The sequence below is a fragment of the Argopecten irradians genome, chromosome 6 (genome assembly GCF_041381155.1).
Source record: "Argopecten irradians isolate NY chromosome 6, Ai_NY, whole genome shotgun sequence".
NCBI lineage: Eukaryota > Metazoa > Mollusca > Bivalvia > Pectinida > Pectinidae > Argopecten > Argopecten irradians.
The window spans coordinates 32,609,208-32,624,597 of record NC_091139.1 but is presented as its reverse complement, the minus strand read 5'-3'; the positions used below and the strand labels follow the sequence as shown (position 1 = coordinate 32,624,597).

The window sequence follows — 15,390 nt, the reverse complement described above, 5'->3', positions numbered from 1 at the left end:
AGTAAAACATGTTAATGGCCACTAAAATTATCTCTCCTTGTTTTATGAACCAATACATGTCTTATACTATATCTATGTGTGTCTAAATCATACAGATCAACACTTGACGCTGCTCCATTGGTTCTGTGGTACATCAATCATGTTTTAGTCTGGCCATCTCACCAAGCATCCCTGTATATCTATCTATCAGATTCCTAGATTGGTGTAAAATCCCAGACAATTGTACTTTGTGATAAGTGTAAACCATTAATGATGCTCATTGTTGTCAAAAACAACTGTGACCTTGTGTGTAGATACAAACAAGTTTGACCTTATGTTGGTATACACGTGGAAATGTAACAGGTGTCACTTACAATTAGGTGACCACCCTTAATGTAGCTTTACCAGGCTGACAGTCAACAAGAAACAATTAATTGACCACCCTTAATGTAGCTTTACCAGGCTGACAGTCAACAAGAAACAATTAGGTGACTACCCTTAATGTAGCTTTACCAAGCTGACAGTCAACAAGAAACAATTAATTGACTACCCTTAATGTAGCTTTACCAGGCTGACAGTCAACAAGAAACAATTAATTGACTACCCTTAATGTAGCTTTACCAGGCTGACAGTCAACAAGAAACAATTAGGTGAACACCCTTAATGTAGCTTTACCAAGCTGACAGTCAACAAGAAACAATTAGGTGACCACCCTTAATGTAGCTTTACAAGGCTGACTGCCAACAAGAAACAATTAGGTGACCACCCTTAATGTAGCTTTACAAGGCTGACAGTCAACAAGAAACAATAAGTTGACCACCCTTAATGTAGCTTTACCAGGCTGACAGTCAACAAGAAACAATTAGGTGACTACCCTTAATGTAGCTTTACAAGGCTGACAGTCAACAAGAAACAATTAGGTGACCACCCTTAATGTAGCTTTACCAGGCTGACAGTCAACAAGAAACAATTATGTGACCACTCTTAATGTAGCTTTACCAAGCTGACAGTCAACAAGAAACAATTAATTGACTACCCTTAATGTAGCTTTACCAGGCTGACAGTCAACAAGAAACAATTAATTGACTACCCTAAATGTAGCTTTACCAGGCTGACAGTCAACAAGAAACAATTAGGTGACCACCCTTAATGTAGCTTTACAAGGCTGACTGCCAACAAGAAACAATTAGGTGACCACCCTTAATGTAGCTTTACAAGGCTGACAGTCAACAAGAAACAATTAGGTGACCACCCTTAATGTAGCTTTACAAGGCTGACAGTCAACAAGAAACAATTAGGTGACCACCCTTAATGTAGCTTTACCAGGCTGAAAGTCAACAAGAAACAATTAGGTGACCACCCTTAATGTAGCTTTACCAGGCTGACAGTCAACAAGAAACAATTAGGTGACTACCCTTAATGTAGCTTTACAAGGCTGACAGTCAACAAGAAACAATTAGGTGACCACCCTTAATGTAGCTTTACCAGGCTGACAGTCAACAAGAAACAATTAGGTGACCACCCTTAATGTAGCTTTACCAGGCTGACAGTCAACAAGAAACAATTAGGTGACCACTCTTAATGTAGCTTTACCAGGCTGACAGTCAACAAAAAACAATTAGGTGACCACCCTTAATGTAGCTTTACCAGGCTGACAGTCAACAAGAAACAATTAGGTGACCACCCTTAATGTAGCTTTACAAGGCTGACAGTCAACAAGAAACAATTAGGTGACCACTCTTAATGTAGCTTTACCAGGCAGACAGTCAACAAGAAACAATTAATTGACTACCCTTAATGTAGCTTTACCAGGCTGACAGTCAACAAGAAACAATTAGGTGACCACTCTTAATGTAGCTTTACAAGGCTGACAGTCAACAAGAAACAATTAGGTGACCACCCTTAATGTAGCTTTACCAGGCTGACAGTCAACAAGAAACAATTAGGTGACCACCCTTAATGTAGCTTTACCAGGCTGACTGTCAACAAGAAACAATTAATTGACTACCCTTAATGTAGCTTTACCAGGCTGACTGTCAACAAGAAACAATTAATTGACTACCCTTAATGTAGCTTTACCAGGCTGACAGTCAACAAGAAACAATTAGGTGAACACCCTTAATGTAGCTTTACCAGGCTGACTGTCAACAAGAAACAATTAATTGACTACCCTTAATGTAGCTTTACCAGGCTGACTGTCAACAAGAAACAATTAATTGACTACCCTTAATGTAGCTTTACCAGGCTGACAGTCAACAAGAAACAATTAGGTGACCACTCTTAATGTAGCTTTACCAGGCTGACAGTCAACAAGAAACAATTAGGTGACTACCCTTAATGTAGCTTTACAAGGCTGACAGCCAACAAGAAACAATTAGGTGACTACCCTTAATGTAGCTTTACAAGGCTGACAGTCAACAAGAAACAATTAGGTGACTACCCTTAATGTAGCTTTACAAGGCTGACAGTCAACAAGAAACAATTAGGTGACCACTCTTAATGTAGCTTTACCAGGCTGACTGCCAACAAGAAACAATTAGGTGACCACCCTTAATGTAGCTTTACCAGGCTGACAGTCAACAAGAAACAATTAGGTGACCACTCTTAATGTAGCTTTACCAGGCTGACTGCCAACAAGAAACAATTAGGTGACCACCCTTAATGTAGCTTTACAAGGCTGACAGTCAACAAGAAACAATTAGGTGACCACCCTTAATGTAGCTTTACCAGGCTGACTGCCAACAAGAAACAATTAGGTGACCACCCTTAATGTAGCTTTACAAGGCTGACAGTCAACAAGAAACAATTAGGTGACCACCCTTAATGTAGCTTTACCAGGCTGACAGTCAACAAGAAACAATTAGGTGACTACCCTTAATGTAGCTTTACAAGGCTGACTGCCAACAAGAAACAATTAGGTGACCACCCTTAATGTAGCTTTACAAGGCTGACAGCCAACAAGAAACAATTAGGTAACCACCCTTAATGTAGCTTTACCAGGCTGACAGTCAACAAGAAACAATTAGGTGACCACCCTTAATGTAGCTTTACCAAGCTGACAGTCAACAAGAAACAATTAGGTGACCACCCTTAATGTAGCTTTACAAGGCTGACAGTCAACAAGAAACAATTAGGTGACCACTCTTAATGTAGCTTTACCAGGCTGACAGTCAACAAGAAACAATTAATTGACCACCCTTAATGTAGCTTTACCAGGCTGACAGTCAACAAGAAACAATTAGGTGACCACTCTTAATGTAGCTTTACAAGGCTGACAGTCAACACGAAACAATTAATTGACCACCCTTAATGTAGCTTTACCAGGCTGACAGTCAACAAGAAACAATTAGGTGACCACCCTTAATGTAGCTTTACCAGGCTGACAGTCAACAAGAAACAATTAGGTGACCACCCTTAATGTAGCTTTACCAGGCTGACTGCCAACAAGAAACAATTAGGTGACCACCCTTAATGTAGCTTTACAAGGCTGACAGTCAACAAGAAACAATTAGGTGACCACTCTTAATGTAGCTGACAGTCAACAAGAAAACAATTAATTGACCACCCTTAATGTAGCTTTACCAGGCTGACAGTCAACAAGAAACAATTAATTGACCACCCTTAATGTAGCTTTACCAGGCTGACAGTCAACAAGAAACAATTAATTGACCACCCTTAATGTAGCTTTACCAGGCTAACAGTCAACAAGAAACAATTAATTGACCACCCTTAATGTAGCTTTACCAGGCTGACTGCCAACAAGAAACAATTAATTGACCACCCTTAATGTAGCTTTACCAGGCTGACAGTCAACAAGAAACAATTAATTGACCACCCTTAATGTAGCTTTACCAGGCTGACAGTCAACAAGAAACAATAAGGTTACCACCCTTAATGTAGCTTTACCAGGCTGACTGCCAACAAGAAACAATTAGGTGACTACCCTTAATGTAGCTTTACCAGGCTGACTGCCAACAAGAAACAATTAATTGACTACCCTTAATGTAGCTTTACCAGGCTGACAGTCAACAAGAAACAATAAGGTGACCACTCTTAATGTAGCTTTACAAGGCTGACAGTCAACAAGAAACAATTAGGTGACCACCCTTAATGTAGCTTTACCAGGCTGACAGTCAACAAGAAACAATTAGGTGGACCACCCTTAATGTAGCTTTACCAGGCTGACAGTCAACAAGAAACAATAAGGTGACCACTCTTAATGTAGCTTTACAAGGCTGACAGTCAACAAGAAACAATTAGGTGACCACCCTTAATGTAGCTTTACAAGGCTGACTGCCAACAAGAAACAATTAGGTGACCACCCTTAATGTAGCTTTACAAGGCTGACAGTCAACAAGAAACAATTATGTGACCACTCTTAATGTAGCTTTACCAGGCTGACAGCCAACAAGAAACAATTAGGTGACCACCCTTAATGTAGCTTTACCAGGCTGACAGTCAACAAGAAACAATTAGGTGACCACCCTTAATGTAGCTTTACCAGGCTGACAGTCAACAAGAAACAATTAATTGACCACCCTTAATGTAGCTTTACCAGGCTGACAGTCAACAAGAAACAATTAGGTGACCACTCTTAATGTAGCTTTACCAGGCTGACAGTCAACAAGAAACAATTAGGTGACCACCCTTAATGTAGCTTTACCAGGCTGACTGCCAACAAGAAACAATTAGGTGACCACCCTTAATGTAGCTTTACCAAGCTGACAGTCAACAAGAAACAATTAGGTGACCACTCTTAATGTAGCTTTACCAGGCTGACTGCCAACAAGAAACAATAAGGTGACCACCCTTAATGTAGCTTTACAAGGCTGACAGTCAACAAGAAACAATTAATTGACCACCCTTAATGTAGCTTTACCAGGCTGACAGTCAACAAGAAACAATTAATTGACCACCCTTAATGTAGCTTTACCAGGCTGACAGTCAACAAGAAACAATTAATTGACCACCCTTAATGTAGCTTTACCAGGCTGACAGTCAACAAGAAACAATTAATTGACCACCCTTAATGTAGCTTTACCAGGCTGACAGTCAACAAGAAACAATAAGGTTACCACCCTTAATGTAGCTTTACCAGGCTGACTGCCAACAAGAAACAATTAGGTGACCACCCTTAATGTAGCTTTACCAGGCTGACAGTCAACAAGAAACAATTAGGTGACTACCCTTAATGTAGCTTTACAAGGCTGACAGTCAACAAGAAACAATTAGGTTACCACCCTTAATGTAGCTTTACAAGGCTGACAGTCAACAAGAAACAATTAGGTGACCACTCTTAATGTAGCTTTACCAGGCTGACTGCCAACAAGAAACAATTAGGTGACTACCCTTAATGTAGCTTTACAAGGCTGACTGCCAACAAGAAACAATTAGGTGACCACCCTTAATGTAGCTTTACCAGGCTGACTGCCAACAAGAAACAATTAGGTGACCACTCTTAATGTAGCTTTACAAGGCTGACAGTCAACAAGAAACAATTAGGTGACCACTCTTAATGTAGCTTTACAAGGCTGACAGTCAACAAGAAACAATTAATTGACCACCCTTAATGTAGCTTTACCAGGCTGACAGTCAACAAGAAACAATTAATTGACCACCCTTAATGTAGCTTTACCAGGCTGACAGTCAACAAGAAACAATTAATTGACCACCCTTAATGTAGCTTTACCAGGCTGACAGTCAACAAGAAACAATTAATTGACCACCCTTAATGTAGCTTTACCAGGCTGACAGTCAACAAGAAACAATAAGGTTACCACCCTTAATGTAGCTTTACCAGGCTGACTGCCAACAAGAAACAATTAGGTGACCACCCTTAATGTAGCTTTACCAGGCTGACAGTCAACAAGAAACAATTAGGTGACCACCCTTAATGTAGCTTTACCAGGCTGACTGCCAACAAGAAACAATTAGGTGACCACCCTTAATGTAGCTTTACCAGGCTGACAGTCAACAAGAAACAATTAATTAACTACCCTTAATGTAGCTTTACCAAGCTGACAGTCAACAAGAAACAATTAATTGACCACCCTTAATGTAGCTTTACCAGGCTGACAGTCAACAAGAAACAATTAGGTGACCACTCTTAATGTAGCTTTACCAAGCAGACACCAATACTGGCTTCCAGAGGAATGTCATGCTTCTCATACTCAGCTGGAATACTATAGTGGTCCCTGATTAAAACACTGGGTTGGTCACCCATCAACACATAATTGAGTGGTCACCCATCCATACAAACTGGAGTGGTCACCCATCCATACACAATGGAGTGGTCACCCATCCATACACAATGGAGTGGTCACCTATCCAAACATAATGGAGTGGTCACCCATCCATACACAATGGAGTGGTCACCCATCTATACACAATGGAGTGGTCACCCATCCATACACAATGGAGTGGTCACCCATCCATACACAATGGAGTGGTCACCTATCCAAACATAATGGAGTGGTCACCCATCCATACACAATGGAGTGGTCACCCATCCATACACAATGGAGTGGTCACCCATCCATACACAATGGAGTGGTCACCCATCCATACACAATGGAGTGGTCACCCATCCATACATAATAGAGTGGTCACTCATCTATACACAATGGAGTGGTCACCCATCCATACACAATGGAGTGGTCACCCATCCATACACAATGGAGTGGTCACCTATCTAAACACTTCAAAGGGGCTATGTTTTCTTGTCATTTTACAACTTGGCTTCAACAATTGCAATTATATTTTGTGACTACAACTTTCTTGTTTTTAATTTTCATTTCTACTGCTTAATAGGAGTCCTTTTCCTTTGATTTTAGTCATTTCCCTATGATTTTAGTCATTTCTCTATGATTTTAGTCATTTCTCTATGATTTTAGTCATTTCTCTATGATTTTAGACATTTCCCTATGATTTGTCAAAGTTGAGGAAGGTGTGGCGATGAAAGGTTACAATGTCAGGTAGTTGTAGCATTAAGTGTAGTAAAATGACTATACTATAATTATGGATAAGCATACCGCCAGACTGACCTTAAGATTGACCACAGGAGGTAGCCTGGTCATCTTCATCTACAAATGACCAATCTAATGTTAGATATAGGTACAGATGAACTTCGGTCATCAGTAGGTATAGTAGAGTCTGCCAGGCCTAGTTACTGGACAGAATCTGACCAGACACTGACCAACAGCTACATATACAGTACAGATCCAGGGTAATAAATAAATATAACTCAAGGATACCTGCTATGTGCTAATCCATTAGCAAGCAATTAAAACCTGTTGTTTTATTCCACTGGTTTTAATTTCTGATTTAATAGACCTCTGATACTCTGAAGTTATTAAACAATTCTGCATGATCTAGCTCAATTTTGTTTTCTAGCACGTTAACTTATATGATATTTAAGTTTTAGTTATGAATGAAATTTTAAAATTCTGGACAAAAATCCTAAGTGGCAACTGATCCAGAATAAGGTGGAACTTGTGGTAAATTTTACTTTGCCTCTTAATACATGTCTTTGAATTGTTCCTGATTGAGAAGGTATTACACATCTCCGTTGGTTGGTCGATTATAACGTCCTATTGGCTACTTAATGTTGATACAGAGTAATTTCCCTTTTATGGAAATAAAAGGAGTCATTTCCCTGCTATGGTTTTTGGTGTCTGATGTTCTACAGTTCACACTTCTGCTTGCGATCACAACATGCTAGTCTGCATAGGGTAGTATCCAGTACTAGTCACAGGTCGGTGAACTTTCTCAGGGAACTCTGGTTTTCTTGTCTTAATGAGGCCTCAATGTGGAATCACACATTGCTGTTAATAGGACAACACCTGTAATATAACAAAGATGTGGATAAATCAGCTGAGTTTGCCCTGACTATTGGACAACAATCACATACAGAACTAGGACAGTAGCATTAATAAATAACCAGATTGTCATATGTTGTAGTGAAAACTGTATGTTTTATTGTAACTGATTATGTTCAGTTATAGTAATTAGAGCTTCGTATCTCTACAACACCCCGAGATAGAACAGCCCTATAATCACTCTATCCCTCCATCCAGACATTCGCCTAAACACCAAAAGCCCTATTATTTTTAAACTTGTACGTAATACGCTGATAATATGAATATGCATGTGCAACAGAAGTATAAATTTTAATACAAAACAGGGTCGAAATTGAGCATTTATTGAAAAGTACAGTAATATATGTGCAGTGGTTTTTTTTGGGGACACTGGACACCATTTATTTTAAAAATAAATAAAATCCATCAAAGAGACCAAGCATCGCATAATAGATGGCAAATAAAATTACCCTGAACCAGGTGTTTACATGTCATGATAATTATATGGATTCAAGATCACAGCTAAAGGGCAAAAGTGTTTGTCTTAAATTTCATTAGAAGAAAGCCAATCAGTGACCCAGGGGGATATTTGTTATTGTTTGTTATAAAACATTGTAATGTTGTTATATTTGACCTTCACTTTGGCTAGAGGTCATGGATGGAAGTCATGTGACCAACACCGCTTATTGTTTTTCATGATGATTTGACGTAGTTAAGTTTCGGACACTACGAGTATGATACAGGTAGTCTATCGATGTACGTACAGCCTTCGACAGGGCCATACATCAACAACATTAAATATTCATTGTCTTAATTTTCACTGTTTCTTCAGGCTGATGAACAGAAAGCAGACATTCACCAATGACAAGATATAGACACTCGTATTCAATTTCACATAAAACATGAAACATTGTCTTCATGTCTACTTGTTTATAGTCAGACATGACACCTATCAAAAAAACTATAGATAACAAATGATGGCTATCGTATAAAAAGTGTACAATGCTATGATACATCAGCGTAAGATATAAGTAAACCTTTAGGAAATTGTGATGTCTCCCTATGATAAGACTCGTAAAATAAGATTAAAAATAGAGTTACAGTTTTTGTAACGCTGTTAATAGATGTATTTAAACTTGAATTTGTGATTTATCTAAAAAAAACAGTGCGTCATTACAATGACAATGCATTCTCTTAGTGACGATGAGTTACCTCCCTGTTTTCACACTCTGTAACAGTTTATGCATATTTTATGATCCATTTTGTTTATGTTATAATTATAAATATTGACGGGAGTACATGTAAATAATGGAGTAATGTTGATCGTGTCTTGTTTCCTTAGCCCCTATAACACTGTACAAAGATCGCTCTCGATAAACCCACCCGTCTAGCGCTCATTAAAACCAGAAGTTTTACGAGGCAGGTAAAAGCTTAGACCATTAATTTTAGGTATTATAGGAGAAATAGGATCCTACTGTCATAAAGATTGGAAATACTTGAAATAATGGCAAGACATTCCCATACTTTATACAGAGGCTTTAACTTCTATTTAATATCCTGTATATCCATTTAACCAAATACACTCTAGGCAGACATTTTCTTTGCATTATTATTTTGTTACTCTCCCTACTATCAAGAAAATCAAGAAGGAACTGGTAGTCTACATATGTATTTTTTTCAAAACTTCAGATAAGTTGATCTGTCATGAAATCATGAGACTAACTCCTGTCAATCGAGGTCAGCTTCCAATTCGTCTCGTGTCACATTTCATCCTATTCTAATAATGTACAGTATAATGAGGAAGCTATATGATCAAAATTAAAAGATATTCTACATGGTAAATTTCAGACTCACTTCAGGTAAGAAAATGAGTTGTAATTAACGTGTTGCTGTTTTGATTGTTTCCTAGTTTGGTGCACCATACTTGCAATAGCATTCTTTATATTCAAATTAATTTGTTTGTTTTTTAAAACAGAGTTGTTTTTTATCCAACCTCAGTTCTGTGAATACCTTATATAGAAGTGTAACTTTCGTGTCAAAATTAACAATTCATACAGTTAAATATATATCTACTTTGATCCATGGTATCAAAGTCCAAACACTACACATACTATATCATAAATGAAATCATCATATAGAAATGTATCAGATGTTTAGCCTGGTACAGTGACCAAATAGCAAAAACATTCGGTTCTGTAAAACGTTTGTTACAGCACATTTTCTAACCTGAAGGGAGCCTGTTTGCCATGGCCTTGAACCCCACACTGTATAAGATGGAGGCATACAAGGCTTTTATATCATTTAGATATTTCTCATTTTACTAATAAGACCATATCAGCAGATTCTCATTTTCAATGCTACAGAGCAAATGCTCATCTCATTAGAGAAAAGAGAAGTAGTGTATTGAATTTTGTCTGGCGTTTAAACTTCCTGTCTCGGTAAACACACGTTGACAAGCGATGAATGCGGTCCCTGGTCAATATTTCCTGTGATCAGACACTCGTTCAGCATGTGGATGATGGAGGCTGTATAACTACCAGGATGTCATTTTATAGAATTCACCTTCAAAAACCTAGAGGAGATTTCCTGTTTCATTGATCCGAGATTTACATAAAATTATATCATAGCGAAGACGGTGGTGCTGGTTATCCCACTTTTATTTGGTTATTTACATGGAGGCTTGGATCATTTTATTCAATAAACCTTATTTATTTTACAGGAGTCGCTACAAATTATGTGGTAGTTTTATTTTATAAAAAGCTAATGTATTCCTAATTGTTACAACTGGAAAGTTTTATAGTTTAATTTTACCCATCAAAGCGATGCAGCGTCGGTGCATTAATGCAGGTTTATTGTTCTATATTGTCTGCTATGTCAAAGGAACTGTTATTAATCAAAATCACTTTGATAAAAGATGTTTACTTTAACTGCTGAGAATATTGGTGTTTTCCATGTCATTATACCGTTTATACGGAGCCAACTAATATCTTTGATTAAATAAATATGCTCAGGGCTTACACATAACTTAGTTGGCTTTGCTACAATCAAACATATAACTGAAATTATCATGATTCAGCTTTATAAATAACAATAGGCTTAATCCACTGGGAGGATTATGAAAGCAGATTAATGAGTTGTTTAATGTAATTATAAGGGGTCGCTTCACCTCTGAGTTGAGTTTGAAAACCACATGGGAAATGGGTACCGACAGTAGGTATGTTTTATATTTAAAGTTTTAAACAATTATTGGCAAAACATTTGAATTTGTGTCTGAACTCTCACAAATTTATGTTAACAATTGTATCTTACGAAAGTTGTTAACGTTCCGCCACCTTCAAAATCTGGCATTTCTTTTAATAACGCTGGTTGTTACTCAGATAGTACAAAACAAGGATTTGTCAAATTCCCTATGTATGTTTCCCTAGGATTCTACTTGTCCACAGCACATTTTGGGACTGATCAGTCAACAACATATTATTCTGTTATGGCCCTTTCCAGAAGGAGCTGTTCTCCTATAGTGTTGTCTGGCGAGGTCAACGAGAAACCACTATAAGAGAACTGTTCCAGAGGGAAAGGGTCCATAATAGATTTAGAACATCACATGACATTCATTATGAGGTCATATATTTGGTCATGTGCTCATTCTCGGGGAAATATACTTTGGTATAGTTTCCGTAGTCAGGTATTCTGTCTTTCAAATTACAGAGTTAACTCCCTTACGCTGGGCTCGCGCTACCTATTTGCATTTTCGTTAATAACGAATCAATCTGTCTAAATGCTAAAAAAAATTCATTCTTATTCGCAAAAAAAGCTAAAGTTTTTCTTCACACACCTGATATCCAGTCATGCGGACACAAGCTTCAAACATAGTTTTTTCAGTCACATTACTTTCATAGCAAGTCTAAAACAGTTGATAAATTAATCAGTTACTGTACCATATATATATTAATGTTGAAGGGATGTAAAGTAACAATTAATACGCACGACGGAGTATGGTTTAATGAATGATCAGGATCTTTTGTAAGTGTGTTCTTTTCACTTGATGCATTAAAAACATTATTTGATGCTCCTTAGTAATTTAATGTTTTTCATAATTTGCTAAATGAAATTCTTATTTGCTAAAGAGATAAAATAACTTTCGAAACTTTTGCTTAAAGCAAACTGGAAAGTTAGTGTAAGCCCAGCTTATGGGTAGGTATTGATTGTTACGTCATTATTTTGTGAGCGCAATTAACGTTGTTTTCTCCAAAATACATGACGTTACGCTCACAAACATGTGACGTCGCAATCGATACCTACCCGCAAGGGTAAATAACTCTGTAATATGCAAATACTGTATTGTCTCCCGTAGTCAAGAAGGACCAGGTACCTGTTGCAAAATAGGCCATGGCTGTTATCCAATCGTATTCCTAGTAATAATTATGTGATGTACTAATGCATTTGGGACCAATCCATCAACAAGATGGCCAACAAGCAGCCATCTTGCATTTTGATAGTTGAGGTTTGTTACTGCGCGGCATTGCGCAGAAAGTACTGAAGGGATCTCTCAGAATTCCGTATGTATAGATTCTTCTTTGTCTCTATTTAATGAAAAGGAAATAACATTTAATCTTGGATTTTGTCACTTTCTCAAAAAGTACTGAACAGGTTTTGCTCATTGTAATCTGAGTTCTGCCTGGTATTTATTAGCTCACCTGGTCCAAAGGACCGAGGTGAGCTTATGGGATACCGCAGCGTCCGGCGTCCGTCGTCCGTCGTCCGTCAACAATCGACTTCTTCTCCATAACCGCTGGTCGGATTTCAATAAAATTTGACTGGTAGCATCCTTATGGGCTACTAACTGAAAATTGTACAAATGATGGGGCTGACCCCCCGGGGGCCTGAGGGGCGGGGCAAAAAGGGGTCAATTTGGCTATTTCCATATAAACGACTTCTTCTCTGAAACCAAGCATGGGATAGCACCCATAATGCAATGGTAGCATCCTTATAGGGTGGGGATTCAAAATTGTACAAATGATGGGGCTGACCCCCCGGGGGCCTGAGGGGCGGGGTCAAATGGGGTCAATTTGGCTATTTCCATATAAACGACTTCTTCTCTGAAACTAAGCATGAGATAGCACTCATAATGCAATTGTAGTATCGTTATAGGGTGGGGATTCAAAATTGTACAAATGATGGGGCTGACTCCCGGGGGGGCTGAGGGGCGGGGTCAAAAGGGCTCAATTTGGCTATTTCCATATAAACGACTTCTTCTCTGAAACCAAGCATGGGATAGCACCCATAATGCAATGATATCATCCTTATAGGGTGGGGATTCAAAATTGTACAAATAATGGGGCTGACCCCCCGGGGGCCTGAGAGGCGGGGTCAAAAGGGGCCAATTTGGCTATTTCCATATAAACGACTTCTTCTCTGAAACTAAGTATGGTATAGCACCCATAATGCAATGGTAGCATCCTTATAGGGTGGGGATTCAAAATTGTGCAAATGATAGGGCTGACCCCCCGGGGGCCTGAGGGGCGGGGTCAAAAGGGGTCAATTTGGCTATTTCCATATAAATGACTTCTTCTCTGCAACTAAGCATGGTATAGCACCCATTATGCAATGGTAGCATCCTTATAGTGTGGGGATTCAAAATTGTGCAAATGATAGGGCTGACCCCCGGGGGCCTGAGGGGCGGGGTCAAAAATGGTCAATTTCCATATAAATGACTTTTTCTCTGCAACTTAACATGGGATTGCGCTCATAATGCAATGGTTACATCCTTAAAGGGTTTGGATTCAAAATTTTGCAAATGATGGGGCTGACCCCCCCAGGAGCCTGAAGGGTGGGGTCAAAAGGGGTCAATTTAGCTATTTCCATATAAACGACTTCTTCTCTGCAACTAAGAATGGAAGAGCACTTATAATGCAATGGTAGCATCCTTATAGGGTTGGGATTTGAAATTGTACAAATGATAGGGCTGACCCCGGGGCCTTAAACGGCAATAGATGCGAGGTCAAAAAGGTCAATTAGGCTACTATTTTCATATAAATTACTTTGTCTCTGAACCTATGTATTGGATAGCATATTTGTATGGTATCAATAGCATCATTGTATGGTTGTGATTCAAAATTAAACTTTGGGAGTCAATTTTGCTTATTTTTCTAATTGTCAGATTCTTGTGATAATTACTAACAAAAAACCAGGTGAGCGATACAGGCCCTCTGGGCCTCTTGTCTTGGAGCAAATCCCAAGAACAACATGGCATACAGTGACCATATTGAATTTGAAGTGTGTTTTGGCCGAGAAGTTTAAAACTAGCTATGTTAAACTATATACAATATAACAAAGGAAGAGAGAAAAGAAGAGAAAAATGGAAATGATGCCTCCTTTGGTGGGTGACAAGATTCCTCTGGGATCTCTGCCCGGAAATGTGTTTTAATATTTAGGTTGAATTAATATTTTTATTATTTCTTAAAGAAAATTTGAACAGACAGCTATTATTACCAAAGGGACACATTATAAAGGGATGGAAGCAAAGCCAACAATGTTAATTGCTTCAACAGATTAACAAGCTTTAGTAGTGACAGAAAATGCTACGTTATTTTATATTGCCCATGTCATCACAAAAGATGCAGGTTGGTTAAAAATACAATGTTCCTCATTTAAACAAAAAAACTGCTGATCAATCCATGTCAATACATTGTGTGTATCTTGGCAAATTCTATCTTGTAATGTAAACTGATTTCTCTGTTTATCAGGAAATTGTTATTACCATAAGAAAACCACTTGCAGATTCTGCTTACCAAAATTATGATACCAGTGCTTGCAACTTCAATGCATGTAGTCATCATGTTTTGTCCTTCTACTCAAGTCATAGCAGTGCAATTTAGCTAAAAATTGCAAGAAATGATCCTGATATGGTCCCAACTAAGTGTTAATTGTTATTTTTCGGGTCAATCCGAAATCCATGATGGCCACCACAGCCGCTATCTTGAAAACACATTTTGAACTTCTTCACTATACCAGTGCGTTTTTGCTGAAATTTGCCTGAAATGATCTTGACAAATTGTTGTTACATCTCTGGTTGGTGAATGATCTCAAATTGAAAACGGCTTCCATGACACCATATTTAATTAATATTTTTTAGCTCGCCTATTCGAAGAATAGGGGGAGCTAATGTTGTCACCCCGGCGTCGGCGTCGGCGTCGGCGTCAGCGTTGGCGTCCCATTTCAAGTTAAAGTTTTTGAGCAAGTTTCTGTTTCGTCAATTGTTTAAGGTTAAGTCATCATAAATGTTTATGATTTTATTTTCCTAATGTGTATGGATGCTGAACGTGATAATACAACCAATTTGGGGCCCTTTAGGTTTTTTTTGAGTCTGTTAATTTGTCATATTTCCATGTTAAAGTTTTTGAGCAAGTTTCTATTTTGTCAATTGTTTAAGCATAAGTCATCATAAATGTTTATGATTTTATTTTCCTAATGTGTACGGATGCTGAACGTGATAATACAACCAATTTGGGGCCCTTTTGGGTTTTTAGCTCACCTGGCCCGAAGGGCCGGTGAGCTT

The 15,390-nt window shown here is 38.4% G+C and overlaps 1 protein-coding gene across 1 annotated transcript in view; it reads left to right on the top strand.

Moving 5' to 3' along the window:
* The window catches only part of LOC138326465 (coiled-coil domain-containing protein 1-like), a 69,942-nt gene that overhangs the window by 37,824 nt on the left and 16,728 nt on the right, over nt 1-15,390 (top strand). The gene's annotated exons all lie outside the window — the stretch shown is intronic.